This window comes from Arachis hypogaea, chromosome 4 (genome assembly GCF_003086295.3).
Source record: "Arachis hypogaea cultivar Tifrunner chromosome 4, arahy.Tifrunner.gnm2.J5K5, whole genome shotgun sequence".
Taxonomy (NCBI): Eukaryota; Viridiplantae; Streptophyta; class Magnoliopsida; order Fabales; family Fabaceae; genus Arachis; species Arachis hypogaea.
Window position 1 is genome coordinate 36,923,880 of NC_092039.1, and position 25,852 is coordinate 36,949,731.

General features: G+C 40.9%; 1 long non-coding RNA gene and 1 other non-coding gene across 2 annotated transcripts; both read right to left on the reverse strand.

The window, feature by feature from the left end:
* Positions 1-250: 250 nt before the first annotated feature.
* On the reverse strand, positions 251-2,961 carry LOC140184310 (uncharacterized). Its single transcript, XR_011880742.1, has 2 exons — positions 2,866-2,961; positions 251-453 (listed from the first exon to the last, which is right to left on the reverse strand). It is a non-coding gene; the product is annotated as an uncharacterized lncRNA (long non-coding RNA).
* A 15,858-nt stretch (positions 2,962-18,819) lies between these two features.
* LOC112798770 (small nucleolar RNA R71) lies at positions 18,820-18,927 on the reverse strand. The gene has a single exon (XR_003200367.1). It is a non-coding gene; the product is annotated as a small nucleolar RNA R71 (small nucleolar RNA).
* Positions 18,928-25,852: the final 6,925 nt, after the last annotated feature.

Here is a 25,852-nt window from a genome sequence, read left to right on the forward strand (position 1 = left end):
AGAGTATGCAACTGAAGCATAGTTGGTCCATTCCTCAGGCTCTACAGGAAGGACTGCTCTGATACCATAATGTAACACCCTAACTACCAAAGCTCACGCTTCCGGCTGCGCAACTCTGATAGCTCGGACATTACGACGACACTTATACTATTTAATACTAAAATATGAGCCTGTTTAAATACTTTAAACCGCAATACCATTCCCAAAAATACTTTCACCATACAACGTACGTCCATACATACCATACAACTTACAGAAACTCATAAAGAGTACATCCATAAATATATACATACATATATATAAATAATATTACAAACATTATCCAGTACAATTCCTATCCCTCTCACAGAATATATCAAGATAAAGTCGAGGGTACAAAAATAATAATCTAAAGCACTACAGAGCATCTCAATAATAAATAATTAAACTCTTCATAACTTCTGCGCCCAAATCCTGAAAGGGGAAAAATGTAGGGGGTGAGAACATCATCCTCGAAAGGGTTCTCAGTAGAGGGTTTTTGGGAATTACTGTAATAGGATACATGAAGATAAATCGTACCAGTGATTAATAACCATCTTATGCCTCTTTTCAAAAACAACAGTTTACAATAAAAGTAAAGTCAGAAATCTTTTCTGAAAGAGGAACTATTCAATTCTCAAAACATCAAAACATTTCAAAAAGGTTTATCTATAATGAACCAAAATAACCTTTCATATCTTATTCCAAACCAGAACCACAAAACCGAAATCAACCATCGGTCCATCTCATTCAACCACGGCCCTAGGCCCAAACAATCCAACCACAACCAATCCACCACAATCCAACAGAGTTCCAGATGCAAACACAAGTAGGAAGATGCAAACACAAACAAACAGTTATTGCAAGTAGGACAATTAGCAGTTAATCACATAGGCAAACCAAGTACAATATGCATACCCAAACAATGTCACATAGATGCATATGATGCATGCCTGTCCCTAATGGCTGATGATATCATCTATCGGTTATAGAGCCAACCCGACAAGTCCTGGTAGCTAACCATTGGACTGTCCCTCTGTCGTGCATCCCCAACTCGAGTTATACTCATCATAAACTTGATCATAAACATGATCCATATCCATCACCCTCACTGGTGAATATTTCGGGGGCGAGCTCATCCGGGACTTTCACAGTGCCCGGCCACACTTACGACATAGGGTCAACAGAGTATCAAGTCTCAACCTGGAGCACGTGGTGGCTAGCCACTGCTACTACCCAGGGAAACTCGTATCTCAGATAGTGGAAGTGCAAATCACAATTACCAATAATTCAGCATATACATGCATTCATTCTCATCCGTGGATCAACATCCATCTCAGCCATCCGGCTCACGGTTCAGTCCAGAACCAGCCAATATTCATAGCATACACAGCCATTCCGGCTCACGGTTCAATCCAGAACCAGCCAATATTCATAATCATACACAGCCATTCTGGCTCACAACAAAACAGCACTTCCACATTCAAAATCATCAAATTCATGAAATCGGCATTTAAGCCATAAATCATTTTCTCTATTCATTTCACTTTGAAATCAAGTTTCAACTCTTTTCAGCCTTGGCTTTAGAAATCTCGTTCCTCAAATCATCTCAGGCTCATAAGCCAAATTTACTCTAAGTGAATTCCCCTTTTAAAACAGAGCCACTCTCGGCATTCTCTTTCCAAACTTCCATACCATGGCAAGTTAAGGATTTATTTCAAAGCATTCAAAATCACCCATCCAACAATGGGATTTTATAACAAAAGTTTCTCGGCAGAGTCCCAAGTCTTTAGGGAAGGTCAACCTATATCAGTTCCTTAAAATTCATTGAAACTCTTAGAATCATAGATTCTCGGTTCAAGTAAATAAAACTAAATTTACTATAAAATCGGCCATACAAAATCACAAGTCCCAACCCGGTCCAAAAATCAACTCATTTGAAACGGAACCGGTTCATTTGAATCAAACCACTTTCAGGTTTCTTTTTGGAACCCATTTTTTCTAACTCTTCCGAAATGCCTCAAACTTGATTAATCAATCAAAAGTCTAGGTTCCTTTGAAATCACTAAAAACTCCTTTTTATATTAAACTCAATATTAGAGCATCATTCTTTCCTTCAGTGATTCAAACGGTAAAAATAGTTCATTTCTAAATAAGTCGAACTCAAGGCATAAAGTTCACTAAATAAATTAAGCTTGAAAACATCAATATTCTCTTAATAAATCAAATAGTACAACTTCTCAAATCCAACCCTTTTCAAATAATTTTTCAAACAATACTAGGATTTTGTAGAAATTTTGGCAGCACCTCCCCTAAAACTTGGACTTTTGCCACCCGGTTCGGGTCCCAACTAAACCATTTCTCATTCCTTTTCAACAGCTCAAACCCAGAAATCAATTTAAAGCAAGCTAAATCCAACAATCGCCTCAGTGGCTTATCTCAAGGATACCATTTCAAAATCAACTTAATATCAATCGAAGTAACTCATTTCCAAAGCTTTAAAGAAACGGTTCAATAACAAATCATTTATCCAAAACCAAATCAATTAAAATAAACCAGGCTGAATTCAGAAGTGCATTCGACTTTTCACATCATTGAAATAATTGGCTCAATTCAAACCAATCCTCAACGGTTTAAACTCAGATTTCAAATCTTAAAGAATCAACTTCAAAACATTATATTTCACAAAGCCGCACAACAACTCAGCCAAACCAACATCCATAATCGTTCAAGTCAATCAAATAATACATAAGGCAGATACAATCACCAAATACACAATATCTCACATCAGTATCCATATGTAATAATTCCAATACACAAAACATAGTTTTTGGAAAGCGCCCCTACCTCAAAACGCAAATTTCATAACCCAAACGCTTCACCGAGTCCTTTTCGCCTCCACCCGAAATCAAAGGCAGCTTCAAAGCACAGCCCACACATTTTTGCGCAGCATAAACAGCTCTAATTTACAACAAGCAACCTCGGTTACTAAACCCTAAGAACATTTATTTCGTAAATGCATTAATACACGTACAGAACAATAACGCGAGGATTTCCGAAACATAAATACCTACTCGGATAACAAAACGAGGCGGCTACAACTCCGAGCACAGAATACAAGCACGAATCCACAACCCTATGATGGACAACACCGCAATGCCTCAGCATAAGCTTACAGAGCAGCGACAAAAGGCCTTTCGACTCAGAATTTCTTACCAAAACAGAGGACTCGGTGGCTGTTTCCGGTGACAGAGGCGACGAAGGCCAGGTGCAGTGACCCCCAGTGGCTCTTTCTCCCTCTACGCGACTCAAATGACCGCTGCAGCAACAAGTCGTGACTATGGCATTCTCAGAATTCAAAAGAAATAGAATCCATTAACAAAACCTTACCAACAATATTCTTCCGGCGACGAAAATGGCGTTCCCCGGCAGCCAGGCAAGGCGGCGCAGTTCCAGATAGCGGAGGTGATAGGGAGCACTGTGGGTATAGCAAACAGCAGCGGTGGCTCCCCAGCTTACCCTCTGTTCGCGTTCTCTCTCTCGCTCAGACCAAATCGGCAGCGGTTGGGCTCACCAGCAACGACGGCGAGGCGACGCTTCTCCTCGCGACGGCGTCCTCCATCAATGGCGTCAGGGCTCGACAACAATGCCGGCGATGTGAAAAGGGCTTCGACGCGGTGGCTGGACCTTAGCTCGGCCTCAAATCCGCTCTCTCCTTCATGCGTCTCTCCTTCCCGCGCCGTTTCCTCGGCGCTGGTGCAGACGGCGACGCAACGTGATGGCTGTCCTGGGCGGCGCAGCGGCGACTAGGGACTGGATGCGACTCCAGTGGTGACGGCGAGGCAGAACGGAGACCAGCAGTGGCTACCCCGTCTCGCGTGCGCTGGCTCGCGCTCTTCCTCTCTTCGTGAAGCGGCGGCAATAGTGGCTCCTTACCGGCGCCATTCCTCCCATCTCCCCTCTCCTTCTTCCCGTTTCCTCCTAACCCCTTTCTTTCTTTTGCTTCATTTTACAGCCACTGCTGCATTTTGGTTTGGGAAAGGGGAGGCGTTTGTTTGCTGCTGGGTTGGGTGAGAGAAATCGGGTCGGGTAACAGGTCGTTAGGTTAGGGTTTCATTTTCAAAAATCAGGGTTAAGGGCATTTTAGTAATTTCACTTAAAATTGGGAATAATATAGTAATTGAAACCCAAATTAAATCCAACACTATTTGTACATTGAAAATACTATTTGCTCATCAATTTCACAAATTATTTTCAATAAAATGCCCAAATCCAAAAATTAGAAATAATATACTTAATTTCTTCATTCTCCAAAATAGCAGTAATAATATTTAAAATATTACTTATCTAATCCAAATCATATAAAATCCTTATTATTTCATAACTATCAACTTTAAACTTTAAATATAGAAAATAATCCAATAATTATAAAATTGGATAATAATCATAACTTATCTCAAATCCAATAAATCAAAACTTGCCTTAATTATCTATAATAAAATAATCTCTGAAATTAAGGCTATAAATAACTGTAGGATTTGAGACTTGCTCATAATAAGACTTTTCAAAGATTCTGGGTCTTACATACCTGAGCAGTGAATCCTCCATGAAAGAAGAAGCTAAAGCAGTAACTGCTGAACTCAGTCCTATGGATCAGGCTAATGAATTCAATTAGCAATTAGACTTTCTAACCCAGCAGCTAGCCGAATTCAAGGAAATACTACAGGAAACAAGAATGGCTAACAGGAATATCGAAGTACAGTTAAAGCATACAGAAAGGCAACTGTCAAAACAAATAGCAGAAGAATGCCAAGCAGTTCAATTAAGAAGTGGGAAAACATTAAATACCTCACTTCAAAGCAGCAGGAAGCCAAGAAATGAACAAATGGCTACTCAAAATCCCTCTGAGGACAATCAGAGCCCAGAGAGGAATAAGGCTGGCGCTGAACGCCCAGACCATGCTCATTTCTGGCGTTCAACGCCAGAAACAAGCATGAATCCGGCATTGAATGCCCAAGGGAAGCATAGTTCTGGCGTTCAGACGCCAGTAACAGATAAGGAGATGGCGTCTAACGCCACTCCAGCTTCCACCCCTGGCATTCAAACGCCAGTGGGAGATCAGTCATATACAAGTGCTGATAACAACCCTTCTAAAAAGGCTTCCCAACCCACTTCTACAGGTAATAAACCTACAGCAACTAAGGTTGAGGAATACAAAGCCAAAATGCCTTATCCTCAAAAACTCCACCAAGCGGAACAGGATAAGCAATTTGCCCGCTTTGCAGACTATCTCAGGACTCTTGAAATAAAGATTCCGTTTGCAGAAGCACTTGAGCAAATACCCTCTTATGCTAAGTTCATGAAAGAGATCTTAAGTCATAAGAAGGATTGGAGGGAGACTGAAAAAGTTTACCTCACTGAAGAATGCAGTGCAGTCATTCTGAAAAGCTTACCTGAGAAGCTTAAAGATCCTGAGAGCTTTATGGTACCATGCACATTAGAGGGTAATTGCACCAAGCAAGCTCTATGTGACCTTGGGGCAAGTATCAACCTAATACCTGCATCTATTATCACAAAGCTCGGATTGACTGAAGAAGTCAAACCAACCCAGATATGTCTTCAACTTGCTGATGGCTCCATTAAATACCCATCAGGCGTGATTGAAGACATGATTGTCAAGGTTGGGCCATTTGCCTCTCCTACTGACTTTGTGGTGCTGGAAATGGAGGAGCACAAGAGTGCAACTCTCATTCTAGGAAGACATTTCCTAGCAACTGGCCGAACCCTCATTGACATCCAAAAAGGGGAAGTAACCTTGAGAGTCAATGAGGAGGAGTTCAAGTCGAATGTTGTCAAAGCCATGCAACATCCAGACACCCCAAATGACTGCATGAGTGTTGATATCATTGACTCTCTGGTGAGAGAGGTCAATATGGCTGAGAGTCTCGAATCAGAGTTAGAGGACATCTTTAAAGATGTTCAGCCTGATTTGGAGGAATCAGAGAGAATAATAAAACCTCTGAAAATCCCTCAGGAAGAGGAGAAACCTCCCAAACCCGAGCTCAAACCATTACTACCATCTCTGAAATATGCATTTCTGGGAGAAGGTGATACCTTTCCTGTAATCATAAGCTCTACCCTAGAGCCACAGGAAGAGGAAGCACTAATTCAAGTGCTAAGGACACACAAGACAGCTCTTGGGTGGTCCATCAGTGATCTTAAGGGCATTAGCCTAGCCAGATGCATGCACAAGATCCTATTGGGGGGTGACGCCAAGCTAGTGGTTCAACCACAAAGGCGGCTGAATCCAGCCATGAAGGAAGTAGTGCAGAAGGAGGTCACTAAATTACTAGAGGCTGGGATTATTTATCCTATTTCTAACAGCCCCTGGATGAGCCCTGTCCAAGTTATCCCTAAGAAAGGTGGCATGACAGTGATTCACAATGAAAAAAATGAACTGGTTCCTATAAGAACAGTTAAAGGGTGGCGTATGTGTATTGATTATAGAAGGCTCAATACAGCCACCAGAAAGGATCATTTTCCTTTACCATTCATAGACCAGATGCTAGAAAGACTAGTAGGTCATGAATACTACTGCTTTCTGGATGGATATTCAGGTTATAATCAAATTGCAGTAGATCCCTAGGATCAAGAGAAAACGGCATTCACATGTCCATCTGGAGTATTTGCATACAGAAGGATGCCATTTGGCTTGTGCAATGCACCTGCAACCTTTCAAAGGTGCATGCTCTCTATCTTTTCTGATATGGTAGAGAAGTTTTTGGAAGTCTTCATGGATGACTTTTCAGTATTTGGAGACTCATTCAGCTCCTGCCTTAACCATTTAGAACTTGTTCTGAAAAGATGCCAAGAGACTAACCTGGTTTTAAACTGGGAAAAATGTCACTTTATGGTGACTGAAGGAATTGTCCTTGGGCACAAAATTTCGAACAAGGGAATAGAGGTGGATCAAGCTAAGGTAGAGGTGATTGAAAAATTACCACCACCTGCCAATGTTAAGGCAATCAGAAGCTTTCTGGGACATGCAGGATTCTATAGAAGGTTTATAAAGGATTTTTCAAAAATCGCCAAACCTCTGAGCAACCTGCTAGCTGCTGACACGCCATTCGTCTTTGATAAGTAGTGTCTGCAGGCATTTGAGACTCTGAAAGCTAAATTGGTCACAGCACCAATCATCTCTGCACCAGACTGGACATTACCATTCGAATTAATGTGTGATGCCAGTGACCATGCCATTGGTACAGTGTTGGGACAGAGGCATGACAAGCTTCTACACGTCATTTACTATGCCAGTCATGTTTTAAATGACGCACAGAAGAATTACACAACCACAGAAAAAGAGCTGCTTGCAGTGGTTTACGCCATTGACAAATTCAGATCCTATTTAGTAGGATCAAAAGTGATTGTGTACACTGATCATGCTGCTCTTAAATATCTACTCACAAAGCAGGATTCAAAACCCAGACTTATCAGATGGGTGTTGCTTCAGCAAGAGTTTGATATAGAAATAAGAGACAGAAAAGGGACAGAAAACCAAGTAGCAGATCACCTGTCCCGAATAGAACCAGTAGAAGGGGCGTCCCTCCCTCTCATTGAGATCTCTGAGACCTTTCCGGATGAGCAACTCTTTGCCATCCAGGAAGTGCCATGGTTTGCAGACATTGCAAACTACAAGGCAGTAAGATTCATACCCAAAGAGTATAGTAGACATCAATCAAAGAAGTTGATCACAGATGCAAAGTACTATCTTTGGGATGAACCATATCTCTTCAAGAGATGTGCAGACGGAGTAATCCGTAGATGTGTGCCTAAAGAAGAAGCACAGAGAATCCTATGGCATTGCCATGGCCATGGATCACAATATGGAGGACATTTTGGAAGTGAGCGAACAGCCACAAGAGTCCTCCAATGTGGCTTCTACTGGCCTACTCTCTATAAAGATTCCCGAGTATTTGTGCTTAATTGTGACACTTGCCAAAGATCTGGCAATCTGCCTCACAGTTATGCCATGCCTCAACAAGGGATCTTGGAGATTGAGTTTTTTGATGTATGAGGTATTGACTTCATGGGACCTTTCCCACCATCATACTCAAACACTTATATTCTGGTGGCAGTGGATTATGTATCCAAATGGGTGGAGGCTATTGCAACACCCACTAATGACACTAAAACAGTGTTAAAATTCCTCCAGAAATACATCTTTAGCAGATTTGGTACCCCTAGAGTATTAATCAGTGATGGGGGCACTCATTTCTGCAATAAACAGCTTTACTCTGCTTTGGGTCGTTATGGAGTTAGCCACAGGGTAGCTACTCCATATCACCCACAGACTAATGGACAAGCTGAAGTCTCAAATAGAGAACTCAAAAGAATCCTGGAACGGACTGTAATTAACCGTAGAAGGGATTGGGCAAGAAGCTTGAATGATGCTCTGTGGGCATACAGAACAGCATTCAAGACCCCTATAGGGACCTATCCATACCAGCTTGTGTATGGAAAGGCATGTCACTTGCTAGTGGAAGTGGAACATAAGACCTACTGGGCAACCAGCTTCCTGAACCTTGATGCCAAGTTAGCTGGAGAAAAACGATTGCTTCAGTTAAATGAGCTAGAGGAATTTAGACTCAATGCTTTCGAGAATGCAAAAATTTACAAAGAGAAAGCAAAAAGATAGCATGATAAGAAATTGTCATCCAGAGTCTTTGAGCCGGGGCAGAAAGTTCTGCTATTTAATTCTAGGCTCAAATTATTCCCCGGGAAATTAAAATCCCGGTGGAGAGGTCCATATGTGATTACAAGTGTATCACCATATGGATACGTAGAGCTTCAGGATAATGACTCTAACAAAAAGTTCATTGTTAATGGACAGAGAGTTAAACATTATCTTGAAAGCAATTTTGAGCAAGAATGCTCAAAACTGAGACTTGATTAAAGCTCAGTAATAGTCCAGCTAACGACATTAAAAAAGCGCTTGCTGGGAGGCAACCCAGCCATTCACAAAATTTAATTTTATTCGTTTTGGTTAATTAATTTATTTTTACAGGTATATGTCAAAGTATCTTCAAAAGGTAAAATAGCAATTGATTGAATTCACAGAGTTACAGGGGAATTTGGAAGCTCACTGGCGTGAAAAAGCCAGTAAGAAATGTTTTGGGCGTTGAACGCCCAAAAGAAGCATCCACTGGGCGTTCAACGCCAGTAAGGATAGCCATCTGGGCATTGAACGCCAGAAAGGAGCATCTTCTGGGCGTTGAACGCCAGAAAGAAGCTCCTTCTGGGCGTTTAACGCCAGAATTACAGCATCCTGGGTGTTTAGAAAAATGCCCAGTGACAAAGGACTTCCTGGCGTTCAACGCCAGAAAGAAGCAACAGCTGGGCGTTGAACACCCAGGAGAAGCAGCAATTGGGCGTTAAACGCCCAAATGGGGAGGAGGTAAAATTCGTTTTTCTTCACAAATTTTCTAATTTTTATGTTTCAATCCATGATTTCTTGCATAAACATGTTTCAAAATATCATCCTTCAATTCCAAAAAAAAATTTTAATCCTAATTTCTAAAAACCCTAATTTCTAAAATCCCTTTTTCAAAAATATCAAATGTATCTTAATTCATAAACACAAATCTTTTTCCAATCCAAATCTTTTTCAACTCATCATATCTTTTGGATTTCGAAATTGCCTCGCCCTCTATTCCTCTCCTATCCTTTCTTTTGTTTGAGGACAAGCAAACCTCTAAGTTTGGTGTGAATTGCCATGATCACTGAGCTAAAACTCATCAAGATCATGGCACCTAAGGGAACAGGAAGAGCAAGGGCGTAACTTAAAGGAACTGAAGCATCAAAACTTATCTCTTGAAGGACCAAGCACCCCACAGACTAGAGGAACATCCACTTCCCAAAATACAGGTTGTTAAGTTCTAATTTTAAGTTTTAACTCTGTGATAGTATTATTATAGAAATTTACCTTAGGAGATATATATATAGTAGTAGTAGTAATTAGTATATCTATTCTGGTTTTATTCCCAATTAAGTTATAATTTATTTTTCTCATCATCATCAGACATCAATAAAATAGTAGATAATTAGAATAAAGAAGCAATTTATTTTTTTCGAGTTCTTAATAATAAAAATTATAATTAACTATATGTGGTGGCAATACTTTTTGTCCTCTGAATGAATGCTTGAACAGTGCATAATTTTTATCTTGAATTTTATGAATATTGGCTCCTGAAAGAATGAGGAACACGAAAAATATTATTGATGATCTGAAAAATCATGAATTTGATTCTTGAAGCAAGAAAAAGCAGTGAAAAAAAATTTACAAGGAATCATTGGATCAAGAAAAGGAATAAGAGCCAACAGCCCTTAAAACCAAAAGGCAAGGGTGAAAAGGATCCAAGGCTTTGAGCATCAGTGGATAGGAGGGCCCAAGGAAATAGTTCCAGGCCTAAGCGGCTAAATCAAGCTGTCCCTAACCATATGCTTGTGGCATGCAGGTACAAGTGAATAACTTGAGACTGAGTGGTTAAAGTCGTGATCCAAAGCAAAAAGAGTGTGCTTAAGAGCTCTGGATACCTCTAACTGGGGATTTTAGCAAAGCTGAGTCACAATCTGAAAAAGGTTCACCCAGTCATGTGTCTGTGGCATTTATGTATCCGGTGGTAATACTGGAAAACAAAGTGCTTAGGGCCACGGCCAAGACTCATAAAATAATTGTGTTCAAGAATCAACATACTACACTAGGAGAATCAATAATACTATCTGAATTCTGAGTTCCTATGGATGCCAATCATTTTGAATTTCAAAGATAAAGGGAGATGCCAAAACTGTTCAGAAACAAATAGCTACAAGCCCCGCTCACCTAATAAGAATCTGAGCTCCACTCAAAAACTCTGAAATATTATTACTTCTTAATTTCTTTTCATCCTATTTTATTTATCTAGTTGCTTGAGGACAAGCAACAGTTTAAGTTTGGTGTTGTGATGAGCAGATATTTTATACGCTTTTTGGGGGTAATTTCATGTAGATTTTAGTATGTTTTAATTAGTTTTTAGTAGAATATTATTAGTTTTTAGGCAAAAATCATATTTCTGGACTTTACTATGAGTTTGTGTGTTTTTCTGTGATTTCAGGTATTTTCTAGCTGAAATTGAGGGAGCTGAGCAAAAATCTGAGTTAGGCTGAAAAAGGACTGCTCATGCTGTTGGATCCTGACCTCCCTGCACTCGAAATAGATTTTCTGGAGCTACAGGAGTCCAATTGGCGCGCTCTCAACGGCTTTGGAAAGTAGACATCCAGGGCTTTCCAGCAATATTTAATAGTCCATACTTTGTGCGAAGATAGATGACGTAAACTGGCGTTCAACGCCAGTATCATGCTGCTGCCTGGCGTCCAGCGCCAGAAACAGGTTACAAGCTGGAGTTCAACGCCAGAAACAGGTTACAACCTGGCGTTGAACGCCCAAAACAGCCCCAGGCACGTGAGAAGCTTAAGTCTCAGCCCCAGCACACACCAAGTGGGCCCCAGAAGTGGATTTCTGCACCATCTATCATAGCTTACTCATTTTTTGTAAACCTAGGTTACTAGTTTACTATTTAAACAACTTTTAGAGATTAACTCTGTACCTCATGACATTTTTAGATCTGAATTTTATACACTTTGACGGCATGAGTCTCTAAACTCCATTGTTGGGGGTAAGGAGCTCTGCAGCATCTCGATGAATTAATGCAATTGTTTCTTTTTCTCCATTCAAACGTGTGTGTTCCTATCTAAGATGTTCATTCGCACTTAATTATGAAGAAGGTGATGATCCGTGACACTCATCACCTTCCTCAATCCATGAACATGTGCCTGACAACCACCTCCGTTCTACATCAGATTGAATGAGCTTCTCTTAGATTCTTTAATCAGAATCTTCGTGGTATAAGCTAGATTGATGGCGGCATTCATGAGAATCCGAAAAGTCTAAACCTTGTCCGTGGTATTCCGAGTAGGATTCCGGGATTGAATGACTGTGACGAGCTTCAAACTCGTGAAGGCTGGGCGTTAGTGACAGACGCAAAAGAATCATTGGATTCTATTCCAACATGATTGAGGACCGACAGATGATTAGCCGTGCTGTGACAGAGCATTTGGACCACTTTCACTGAGAGGATGGGAAGTAGCCATTGACAACGGTGACACCCTACATACAGCTTGCCATGGAGGGAACTTTGCACTTTTCCATGGATGGAATATTACATTACAGGAATAAATCAGACAAAGCATCTCCAAAACTCCAACATATTCTCCATTACTGCATAACAAGTATTTATTTTATGCCCTTTTCCCTTTCTTCACTGAACTTGAAAAACACTGTTGTTGGCATCCTGACTAAGAATAATAAGATAAACATAGCTTGCTTCAAACCAACAATCTCCGTGGGATTCGACCCTTACTCACGTAAGGTATTACTTGGACGACCCAGTGCACTTGCTGGTTAGTTGTACGGATTACAAATTCGTGCACCACCGGTGTCTCAGTGGTAGTAGGAAGATCTACAGTCTCAGTGAGTGTAGGAGGAGCTGTCTACTGAAGCGGAGGTTCTGTCTGTAGAGGAATCTCCGGATCAACGTCCTGTAGCTGGTGGTGCTCCTCATGATGTGGTGCAGTGTGCTCGGGTCCTCCCTTCTCAGCCTGGGTAGGTGCCTCCTCCTTATGATCGTTCACCTCCTCCTCAGATGTGTCGGATGGTGTGTCGGGCTTGGAGGAGATGTTGCCACCAGATCAGATCATCAGCTTGAGGTGCTCATAGCGCCGCTTGTGGCGACGCTCAGACCTCTCATAACGTCGCCTGTTGCGATGTTGAGACCTCTCAAAGTGCTGCTGGTAGTGGCGCTCCATCTAGTCTAAGCGGTCAAAGAGTCGGTGCACCAGAAGATAGACGGGCTCAGGAGCATGTGGGGGTGCAGAGGATGGAGCTGAAGCAGTGGATGCTGAGGGGGTAGATGAAGACGTAGCTGCCTCAGCAGAGTCAGTCAGAAAAGGAGGTCGGTAGTCGAAAGCCTGAAACTTTCTACTGTGAGGGATGATCTTCCTGCAGTCTGCGGCGAATGGCTTTTCATCAGCAATTTCCCAAGGTACCTCAGCTCGGCGATCCAACTGAGTAATTAGGAATGGAAAAGGGAGGGTGCCTCGGACATGGACTCTGGTCATGTAATGCTGGATGAAGCGGGCAGATATAAGTCCTTACCCATCATCACACACCAGATGAGGGTAATCATAGCAGCTGGTGCCTCCGTCTCATGAGTGCTCAGCATCACGTAGTTACTCAAAATCTGTTGCCATAGTCGAGCTTCATCATTCAGATATATGAGCCTGATTCCCTTTGGTACCACTGTGCTCTTTCCCATGACCCAAGGAACAGAAGGATCAAGAGTTATAGCCTGTTTCACTGCATCCCAGTCAAATCTCATGAATCTTATATCCTCCTCATCTTTCTAGTAACTGTCTGGCTGATCAGATTTAGGTAGGAGCTAGAGGATGTCTTCAACTGCCTCCTCAGTAACCAGAATTTGCTTGCCTCTGAGCCGTACTGCATCCAGGGATGTCTTAAAGTAGTTACAGTAGAATTCTCTGACCCAGGATGAGTTGATCTCAGTCAAGTTTCTCTCTAGGAAGAACCAGCCTCTCTGTTTGATTTGATCTGAAGTGTACTGATGAGCGGATAATTTATACGCTTTTTGGCATTGTTTTTAGTATGTTTTTAGTATGTTTTAGTTAGTTTTTATTATATTTTTATTAGTTTTTAGTTAAAATTCACTTTTCTGGAATTTACTATGAGTTTGTGTGTTTTTCTGTGATTTCAGGTATTTTCTGGCTGAAATTGAGGGACCTGAGCAAAAATCTGATTCAGAGGCTGAAAAGGACTACAGATGCTGTTGGATTATGACCTCTCTACACTCGAAGTAGATTTTCTGAAGCTACAAAAGCGCAATTGGCGCGCTCTCAATTGCGTTGGAAAGTAGACATCCTGGGCTTTCTAGCAATATAGTCCATACTTTTTCCGAGATTTGATGGCCCAAACCGGCGTTCCAAATCAGCTCAAGACTGCCCAGCGTTAAACGCCGGAACTGGCACAAGAATGGGAGTTAAACGCCCAAACTGGCACAAAAGCTGGTGTTTAACTCCAAGAAAAGTCTCTACACATGAAAGCTTCAATGCTCAGCCCAAGCACACACCAAGTGGGCCCGAAAGTGGATTTTTATGTCATTTACTCATTTTTGTAAACCCTAAGCTACTAGTTATCTACAAATAGGACCTTTTACTATTGTATTTCACATCCTGGAATCTTTTGATCACTTTAGATCTTAGGATCATCTTTGGACGTCTAGTTCTTAGATTATGGGAGGCTGGCCATTCGGCCATGCCTAGACCTTGTTCTTATGTATTTTCAACGGTGGAATTTCTACACACCATAGATTAAGGTGTGGAGCTTTGCTGTACCTCGAGTGTTAATGCAATTACTATTGTTCTTCTACTCAAATCAGCTTATTCTTGTTCTAAGATATTCATTCGCACCCAAGAACATGATGTATGTGATGATTATGTGACGCTCATCATCATTCTCACTTATGATTGCGTGCCTGACAACCACTTCCGTTCTACAAGCAAACAAGGCTTGAATGTTTATCTCTTGGATTCCTTAATCATAATCTTCGTGGTATAAGCTAGAATTGATGGTGGCATTCAAGAGAATCCGGAAGGTCTAAACCTTGTCTGTGGTATTCTGAGTAGGATTCGAGGATTGAATGACTGTGACGAGCTTCAAATTCCTGAAGGCTGGGCGTTAGTGACAGACGCAAAAGAATCATTGGATTCTATTCTAACCTGATTGAGAACCGACAGATGATTAGCCGTGCTGTGACAGAGTGCGTTGAACATTTTCACTGAGAGGACGGGACTGTAGCCATTGACAATGGTGATGCCCAACATACAGCTTGCCATGGAAAGGAGTAAGAAGGATTGGATGAAGACAGTAGGAAAGCAGAGACACAGAAGGGACAAAGCATCTCCATACGCTTATCTGAAATTCTCACCAATGAATTGCATAAGTATCTCATTCTTTATTTTATGTTTTATTCATCTTTTAATTATTAATCCTCCATAACCATTTGAATCCGCCTGACTGAGATTTACAAGATGACCATAGCTTGCTTCATACCAACAATCTCCATGGGATCGACCCTTACTCGCGTAAGGTTTATTACTTGGACGACCCAGTGCACTTGCTGGTTAGTTGTGCGAAGTTGTGATAAAGAGTTGAGATTGCAATTGAGCGTACCATGTTGATGGCGCCATTGATGATCACAATTTCGTGCGCCAAGTTTTTGGCGCCGTTGCTGGGGATTGTTCGAGTTTGGACAACTGACGGTTCATCTTGTTGCTTAGATTAGGTATTTTTCTTTAGAATTTTTAAGAATGAATTCTAGAGTTTCAAGGTGATGTTTTCATCATCACCAAAGCTGATTGATTCTCATCAATTTAGCTCTTGAATGCAATGTCCTGCTGAAGCTTGGCTAGCCATGTCTAATTTCTTTAGACTAAAGCTTTAGACTAACATTGCATGATTCCTGGAATTCTTATTAAAAATTTTGAATCTTTTTATTTTCTTTTCCACTCAATTTTCAAAAAAATCCAAAAAAATACAAAATCATAAAAACCAAAAATATTTTATGTTTCTTGTTTGAGTCTAGTGTCTCTGATGAGCGGATAATTTATACGCTTTTTGGCATTGGTTTTAGGTAGTTTTTAGTAAGTTCAAGCTACTTTTAGGGATGTTTTCATTAGTTTTTATGTTAAATTCACATTTCTGGACTTTACTATGAGTTTGTGTGTTTTTCTGTGATTTCAGGTAAATTCTGGCTAAAATTGAGGGATTTGAGCAAAACTCTGAAGAAGGCTGACAGAAGGACTGCTGATGCTGTTGGAATCTGACCTCCCTGCACTCAAAATGGATTTTCTGGAACTACAGAACTCCAATTGGCGCGCTCTCAACGGCGTTGGAAAGTAGACATCCAGGGCTTTCCAGCAATATATAATAGTCCATACTTTATTCGAATAATGACGACGTAACTTGGCGTTGAACGCCAAGTACATGCTGCTGTCTGGAGTTAAACACTAGAAAAACGTCATGATCCGGAGTTGAACGCCCAAAGCACGTTATAACTTGGAGTTCAACTCCAAGAGAAGCCTCAGCTCGTGGATAGATCAAGCTCAGCCCAAACATACACCAAGTGGGCCCCGGAAGTGGATTTATGCATCAATTACTTACTCATGTAAACCTTAGGAGCTAGTTTATTATAAATAGAACTTTTTACTATCATATTATCATCCTGGATTGTAAATTGAATCCTGTGATCACGTTAGAGAGGGCTGGCCATTCGGCCATGCCTGAACTCTTTGCTTATGTATTTTCAACGGTGGAGTTTCTGCACACCATAGATAAAGGGTGTGGAGCTCTGCTGTACCTCAAGTATCAATGCAATTCTATTTTCTCTTATTCGGTTTCTATCTTATTCCTATTCCAAGATATTCATTCGTACCCAAGAACATGATGAATGTTATGAGTCAGATTACCCTCATTATCATTCTCACTTATGAATGTACGTGATTGACAACCACTTCCGTTCTACATGCAACAGAGCTTGAATGCGTATCTCTTAGATTCCTCAACAGAATCTTCGTGGTATAAGCTAGATAGATGGCGGCATTTATGAGGATCCGGAAAGTCTCACCTTGTCTGTGGTATTCCGAGTAGGATCCTGGGAATCCGGAAAGTCTCACCTTGTCTGTGGTATTCCGAGTAGGATTCCGATAATGAATGACTGTGACGTGCTTCAAACTTGTAACCTGCTGGGCGTTAGTGACAGACGCAAAAGAGGGATTCTATTCCAGTAGGAGCGGGAACCAACCGGTGATTAGCCGTACTGTGACAGAGTGCGTGAGCATTAGTTTTCATTGCGAGGATGGGATGTAGCCATCAGCCATGGGTGATGCCTCCAGACTGGTTAGCTGTGCGAGTGACAGCCGCACAGGATATTTCCCCGAGAGGAAGAAAGTAGCCACAGTTGATGGTGAACCCCTATACAAAGCTTGCCATGGAAAGGAGTAAGAAGGATTGAGTAGAAGCAATAGGAGAGCAGGCGTCCTTGGGCTCTACAGCATCTCCATCCGCTTATCTGAAATTCCCACCAATGAATCTGCATAAGTATTCTATCCCTTTTATTATTCCTTTTTATTAATTATTCCAAAAAAAATCATAAACCAATTTAATCTGCCTGACTGAGACTTACAAGGTGACCATAGCTTGCTTCATACCAACAATCTCTGTGGATTCGACCCTTACTCACGTAAGGTTTATTACTTGGACGACCCAGTACACTTGCTGGTTAGTTAAACGGAGTTGTGAGAATAAACAGTGCTCTAAGAGTCAATATATGCTAAAGCTCAAAAAGATAGAAATCACAATTTCGTCCACCAGTCTCATTTTAAGTTTGGTGTCAATTGTATGTTTCTGTTCTTCTTGCATTTTTCGAATTCATTCATGTGTCTTCATTGATCTTCAAGTTGTTCTTGATGATTTACTTGCTCTGATCTTTAAATTCTCTTGTCTTGTGTGTTTTGTTGTTTCTCATATGCATTCTCAATTTGTTAGTGTCAGTAGTATACAAACTTCTAAGTTTGGTGTCTTGCATGCATTGTTTATTTGATTTTAGTTGCATTTTGATTATTCCTCATCATTAAAAATTCAAAAAAAATTTTTAATTTGTGTCTTTTCAAGTCAATAATACAGAGAATTGAAGATTCAGAACATACAGCAGAGGAATTACACAGAAAAAGTTGTGCGTTCAAAACGCCCAGTAAGGAAGGAAAACTGGCGTTTAAACGCCAGCCAGGGTACCTGGGTGGGCGTTTAACGCCAAAAAGGGTAGAGTTTTAGGTGTTAAACGCCAGAATGGATACCATTCTGGGTGTTTAATGCCAGGATGGCACAAGAGGGAAGATTTTGTTTTTAATGCAAATTTTTTTCAAGTTTTCATAATTTTTCAAAATCAAATCTTTTTCAAATCATATCTTTTCAATCATATATTTTCAAAATCAATTTTTTTCCATTTTCAAAAATACTTGCTAAACAATTAATGATTTGATTCAACATTTCAAGTATGTTGCCTTTTCTGTTGAGAAAGGTTTAATGCTTGAAGACAAAGGAATAAAGACAAAGGAATTCTTGTTGAGGCTGACCCTGAACCTGAAAGGACCTTGAAGTGAAAGCTAAGAGAAGCTAAAGTACTACTCTCTGTAGAGGACCTAACAGAAATCTTCAAAGAAGAAGAAACCATGGCAGCCGAAAACAACAACAATGCCAACAATGCAAGGAAGGTGCTTGGTGACTTTACTGCACCTACTCCCGATTTCTATGGGAGAAGCATCTCTATCCCTGCCATTGGAGCAAACAACTTTGAGCTTAAGCCTCAATTAGTTTCTCTAATGCAACAGAATTGCAAGTTTCATGGACTTCCATTGGAAGATCCTCATCAATTTTTAGCTGAATTCTTGTAAATCTGTGACACTGTCAAGACCAATAGGGTAGACCCTGAGGTCTACAGACTTATGCTATTCCCTTTTGCTGTAAGAGACAAAGCTAGGATATGGTTGGACTCGCAACCTAAAGAAAGCCTGAACTCTTGGGAAAAGCTAGTCAATGCCTTCTTGGCAAAGTTCTTTCCACCTCAAAAATTGAGTAAGCTTAGAGTGGAAGTCCAAACCTTCAGACAGAAGGAAGGTGAATCCCTCTATGAAGCTTGGGAAAGATATAAACAATTGATCAGAAAGTGTCCTTCTGACATGCTTTCTGAATGGAGCACCATAGGTATCTTCTATGATGGTCTGTCTGAACTGTCCAAGATGTCATTGGATAGCTCTACTGGAGGATCTCTTCATCTGAAGTAGACGCCTACAGAAGCTCAAGAACTCATTGAAATGGTTGCAAATAACCAATTCATGTACACTTCTGAAAGGAATGTTGTGAACAATGGGATGAATCAGAAGAAAGGAGTTCTTGAGATTGATACTCTGAATGCCATATTGGCTCAGAACAAAATATTGACTCAGCAAGTCAATATGATTTCTCAAAGTCTGTCTGGAATGCAAGCTGCACCAGGCAGTACTAAGGACGCTTCATCTAAAGAAGAAGCTTATGATCCTGAGAACCTATCAATGGAAGAGGTGAATTACATGGGAGAACCCTATGGAAACACCTATAATCCTTCATGGAGAAATCATCCAAATCTCTCATGGAAGGATCAACAGAGACCTCAACAAGGTTTCAACAACAATAATGGTGGAAGAAACAGGTTTAGCAATGGCAAGCCTTTTCCATCATCTTCTCAGCAACAGACAGAGAATTCTAAGCAAAGCCACTTTGACTTAGCAACCACGGTCTCTGATCTAATCAAAACCACTCAAAGTCTCATGACTGAAACAAGGTCATCCATTAGAAACTTGGAGGCACAAGTGGGTTAGCTGAGTAAGAAAGTTACTGAACTCCCTCCTAGTACTCTTCCAAGCAATACAGAAGAGAATCCAAAAGGAGAGTGTAAGGCCATCAACATGGCCGAATTTGGAGAGGAGGAAGAGGCAGTGATCGCCACTGAGGAAGACCTCAATGGACATCCACTGGCCTCCAATAAGTTCCCTAACGAGGAACCATGGGAATTTGAGGCTCACACTGAGACCATAGAGATTCCATTGGATTTACTTCTGCCATTCATGAGCTCTGATGAGTATTCTTCCTCTGAAGAGGACGAAGATGTCACTGAAGAGCAAGTTGCTAAGTACCTTGGAGCAATCATGAAGCTAAATGACAAGTTATTTGATAATGAGATTTGGGAGGATAAACCCCCTTTGCTCACCAAAAACCTGGATGACTTGACTAGGCAGAGATTACCTCAAAAGAGACAGGACCCTGGAAAGTTCTCAGTACCTTGTACATTAGGCACCATGACCTTTAAGAAAGCTCTGTGTGACCTAGGGTCAAGCATAAACCTCATGCCTCCCTCTGTAATGGAGAAGCTAGGGATTTTTGAGGTACAAGCTGCAAGAATCTCACTAGAGATGGTAGACAACTCAAGAAAATAGGCTTATGGACTTGTAGAGGATGTTCTGGTAAAGATTGAAGACCATTACATCCCTGCTGATTTCATAGTCCTAGAAATTGGGAAGTGCATGGATGAATCCATCATCCTTAGCAAACCTTTCCTAGCCACAGCAAAGGCTGTGATTGATGTTGACAGAGGAGAATTAATCATTCAAGTGAATGAAGAATCCTTTATGTTTAAATCTCAAGGATATCCCTCTGTAACCATGGAGAGGAAGCATGAAGAGCTTCTCTCAAAACAGAGTCAAACAGAGCCCCTACAGTCAAACTCTAAGTTCGGTGTTGGGAGGCCACAACCAAATTCTAAGTTTGGTGTTGAACCCTCACATTCAAACTCTAAGTTTGGTGTTGGAAGGTTCCAACATTGCTCTGAACATCTGTGAGGCTCCATGAGAGCCCACTGTCAAGCTACTGACATTAAAGAAGCGCTTGTTGGGAGGCAACCCAATGTTATATTTATCTATTTTCCTTTTGTTATTTTATGTTTTCTGTAGGTTGATGATCATGTGAAGTCACAAAATCAATTGAAAAAGCAAAAATAGAATCAAAAATAGAAATAAAAACAGCATACCCTGGAGGAAAAGCTTGCTGGCGTTTAAACGCCAGTAAGGGCAGCAAATGGGCGTTTAACGCTCAGTCTGGCACCATTCTGGGCGTTTAACACCAGAAAGGGGAACCAGACCGGCGTTTAACGCCAGGAATGGGCAAGAAGCTGGCGTTAAATGCCAGAAATGGGCACCAGCCCGGCGTTTAACGCCAGGATTGGCGAAGGAGCATTTTTGCTCGCCACTTGGTGCAGGGATGAATTATCCTTGACACCTCAGGATCTGTGGACCCCACAGGATCCCCACCTACCCCACCACTCTCTCTCTCTTCTTCACCCATTCACCAATCACCTCAACACCTCTTTCCCAAAAACCCCTCACCTATCAAATCCCACCATTCTCTTCACCACTCACATCCATCCTTCATAAAACCCCACCTACCTCACCATTCAAATTCAAACCACTTTCCCTCCCAAACCCACCCATATTGGCCGAACCCTACCCCTCTCTCCACCCCTATATAAACCCATCTTCACTCCTTCATTTTCACACAACCTACACACTACTTCTCCCCCTTGGCCGAAAAACAAAGCCACCTCCATCTCCTCTATTTCTTCTTCTACTCTCTTCTTTCTTCTTTTGCTCGAGGATGAGCAAACCTTCTAAGTTTGGTGTGGTAAAAGCCTCCATCTTCGAAGTTTGGCCAGAGAAACCTCTAGAAAGAGGAAAGGGAAGGCAAAAGCCTCCATCTTTGAGTCATGGGAGATGGAGAAATTCATCTCAAGGGTGCATCAAGACCACTTCTATGAAATTGTGGCCCAGAAGAAGGTGATCCACAAGGTCCTTTTCAAACTCAAAAAGGGTCAAGTTTAATCAAAGGTTGGACCAAGTCCTCATGGATATCACTAAGAAAAGGATGGAGCAAACAAGAGATCTCACTCATCATGAAATCCCTGAGATGCCTCAAGGGATGCACTTTCCTCCACAAAATTATTGGGAGCAAATCAACACCTCCCTAGGAGAATTGAGTTCCAACATGGGACAACTAAAGGTAATTAGAGAAATTAGAGAAGATCAAAGAATCATGAGAGAGGAGCAACAAAGGCAAGGAAGAGACATTGAGGAGCTCAAGCACTCCATAAGATCTTCAAGAGGAATAACAAGCCGCCATCACTAAGGTGGACCCGTTCTTTAATCTCCTTATCCTTTATTTCTCTGTTTTTCGAATTTTTATGCTTATGTTTATCTATGTTTGTGTCTTATGATCATTAGTGTCTTAGTGTCTATGCCTTAAAGTTATGAATGTCCTATGAATCCATCACCTTTCTTAAATTGAAAAAGAGAAGAATTGCATGAATTTTGAATTTTATAACAGATTAATTATTTTGATGTGGTGGCAATACTTTGACTTCTGAATGTATGCTTGAACAGTGCATATGTCTTTTGAATTTGTTGTTCATGAATGTTGCCTCTTGAAAGAATGATGAAAAAAGGAGACATGTTACTGAGGATCTGAAAAATCATAAAAATGATTCTTGAAACAAGAAAAAGCAGTGAATTCAAAAAAAAAAGAAATTATGTGCGGAAAAAAAGAGAGAGAAAGCAAGCAGAAAAAGCCAATAGCCCTTTAAACCAAAAGGCAAGGGTAAAAATAAAGTCGTGATCCAAGGCAAAAAGAGTGTGCTTAAGAACCCTGGACACCTCTAATTGGGGACTCTAGCAAAGCTGAGTCACAATCTGAAAAGGTTCACCCAGTTATGTGTCTGTGGCATGTATGTATCCGGTGGTAATACTGGAAGACAGAGTGCTTTGGGCCACGGCCAAGACTCATAAAGAAGCTGTGTTTAAGAATCATCATACTTAACTAGGAGAATCAATAACACAATCTGGATTCTGAGTTCCTATAGAAGCCAATCATTCTAAATTTCAAAGGATAGAGTGAGATGCCAAAACTGTTCAGAGGCAAAAAGCTAAAAGCCCCGCTCATCTAATTAATACTGATCTTCATAGATATTTTTGGAATTCATTGCATATTCTCTTTTTTTTATCTTAGTTGATTTTCAGTTGCTTGGGGACAAGCAACAATTTAAGTTTGGTATTGTGATGAGCGGATAATTTATACGCTTTTTGGCATTGTTTTTAGTATGTTTTAGTTAGGTTTTATTATATTTTTATTAGTTTTTAGTTAAAATTCACTTTTCTAGACTTTACTATGAGTTTGAATGTTTTTTCTGTGATTTCAGGTATTTTCTGGCTGAAATTGAGGGACCTGAGCAAAAATCTGATTCAGAGGCTGAAAAGGACTGCAGATGCTGTTGGATTCTGACCTCCCTGCACTCGAAGTGGATTTTATGGAGCTACATAAGCCCAATTGGCGCGCTCTCAATTGCGTTGGAAAGTAGACATTCTGGGCTTTCCAGCAATATATAATAGTCCATACTTTGCCAGAGATTTGATAGCCCAAATCCGCGTTCCAACTCAGCTCAAGACTGCCCGACGTTAAACGCCGGAACTGGCACAAGAATGGGAGTTAAACGCCCAAACTGGCACAAAAGCTGGCGTTTAACTCCAAGAAAAGGCTCTACACATGAAAGCTTCAATGCTCAGCCCAAGCACATACCAAGTGGGCCCGGAAGTGGATTTTTACGTCATTTACTCATTTTTGTAAACCCTAAGCTACTAGTTATCTACAAATAGGACCTTTTACTATTGTATTTCACATCCTGGAATCTTTTGATCACTTTAGATCTTAGGATCATCTTTGGACATCTAGTTCTTAGATTATGGGAGGCTGGCCATTCGGCCATGCCTAGACCTTGTTCTTATGTATTTTCAACGGTGGAGTTTCTACACACCATAGATTAAGGTGTGGAGCTCTGCTGTACCTTGAGTGTTAATGCAATTACTATTGTTCTTCTATTCAAATCAGCTTATTCTTGTTCTAAGATATTCATTCGCACCCAAGAACATGATGTATGTGATGATAATGTGACGCTCATCATCATTCTCACTTATGAACGCGTGCCTGACAACCACTTCCGTTCTACAAGCAAACAAGGCTTGAATGTTTATCTCTTGGATTCCTTAATCAGAATCTTCGTGGTATAAGCTAGAATTGATGGCATCATTCAAGAGAATCCGAAAGGTCTAAACCTTGTCTGTGGTATTCTAAGTAGGATTCGAGGATTGAATGACTGTGATGACCTTCAAATTCCTGAAGGCTGGGCATTAGTGACAGACGCAAAAGAATCACTAGATTCTATTCCAACCTGATTGAGAACTGACAGATGATTAGCCGTACTGTGACAGAGCGCATTGAACATTTTCACTGAGAGGACGGGAGACAACGGTGATGCCCAACATACAGCTTGCCATGGAAAGGAGTAAGAAGGATTGGATGAAGACAGTAAGAAAGCAGAGAGACGGAAGGGACAAAGCATCTCCATACGCTTATCTGAAATTCTCACCAATGAATTGCATAAGTATCTCTATCTTTATTTTATGTTTTATTCATCTTTTAATTATTAATCCTCCATAACCATTTGAATCCGCCTGACTGAGATTTACAAGATGACCATAGCTTGCTTCATACCAAGAATCTCCGTGGAATCGACCCTTACTCACGTAAGGTTTATTACTTGGACGACCCAGTGCACTTGCTGGTTAGTTGTGCAATGTTGTGATAAAGAGTTGAGATTGCAATTGAGCGTACCATGTTGATGGCGCCATTGATGATCACAATTTCGTGTACTATGTACTGCCTGAGTTCCTCTAGAATTTTGAATGTCCTTTCCAGGTACAGGTTCCTGGATGTGGCAAAAACAAGGTACTTCAGCTCACCGTAGTTGTTTGCAAATTTAACTGGGTCAGCCGCAAGTACCAACTGATCAGCCTTTTCCTGCGGGGTAAAGTTCTTCTCCTGCCAAGAATCATCATGTAAGATGCCAAGGATGGACATAGAGGATTCGCCTCTTTTCCTTTTGCCAATGGTTGCTTTGTCCTTTCCTTTGCTTTGAGGGTCATACATCCTGAAAAGTAGAAATTCAAGGATATAATTGAAGAATAAAAGCATAAAAACGAGTAGGCAAATAGCAAAAGAAGAACATAGTGGCAAAAGAGCAAGAGAAGCATGAATTGAGTCAAATACATGTGCATTTTGGATTGTGTTCAAGTGGAAAAGTCTGAGAATAGAAATCACAATCCGAAATATATGATAAGTGGAAGTTATGCTAATTTGGAAAAAACAGTGATCATGCCCTGAGTTAAGAGATAAAGTAGTTAGCTAAAAAGAGAAGTCAGAAGCTAAGATGGTTAAAAGGAAAAAAAAGGAAGTTCGAAAGTGAGTTAGTAAAAAGACCGTTAAAGTAAGTGGCATGCTGATGGGTTTCCTAGTTAACAAGAAATCCACAAATTGAAAGAATAATCAACTCATATTTAGGCAAGGTTTGCAGTTAATTGATGATAATACATATAGATTAGAAAAGTGGAAAAGGAGAATGAAATAATCAATAATGAAAATTATGAACCAAGGAATCAAATGGAATAAGAATGTTAGCCCGTGCATTCATGGATCGGTTTGGGTGTAGCCGAGTAGTGCATAATTTAAGATTGCCAAAACCAATACATGAATGGAAAAAATGAAATAATTTGTAGAAAATTAGGCAGCATTCCGGCTAAAATTGGATGTTCCCGAGAAATACATAGCAGGATAAATCAGTTCATATAAAATTTAAGTGATTTCAAATCCACGCGAACGCGTGGAGCAGGCGATTGCGTGGGTAGGGCAAGAAAGGGGTATGACGCGGTCGCGTGATTGACGCGATCGCGTACGTTGGGAAAAGATGAGTGACGGGATGCGTGAGGCACGCGAACGCGTCACGGTGAATTGTGCTAGATGCACGGTTCCAGCATCGTTTTCGCGCAACTCTCTGTTTCCATTTACGGGGCCATAATATTCATGCAACGCGAACGCGTTGCTCACGCTTTTGCGTGGGATGGGTATTGTGCAAGTGACGCGTTCGCGTCAGGGACGCGAATGCGTGGGCTATTTTGTGCCAAACGCACAGTAGCCGCA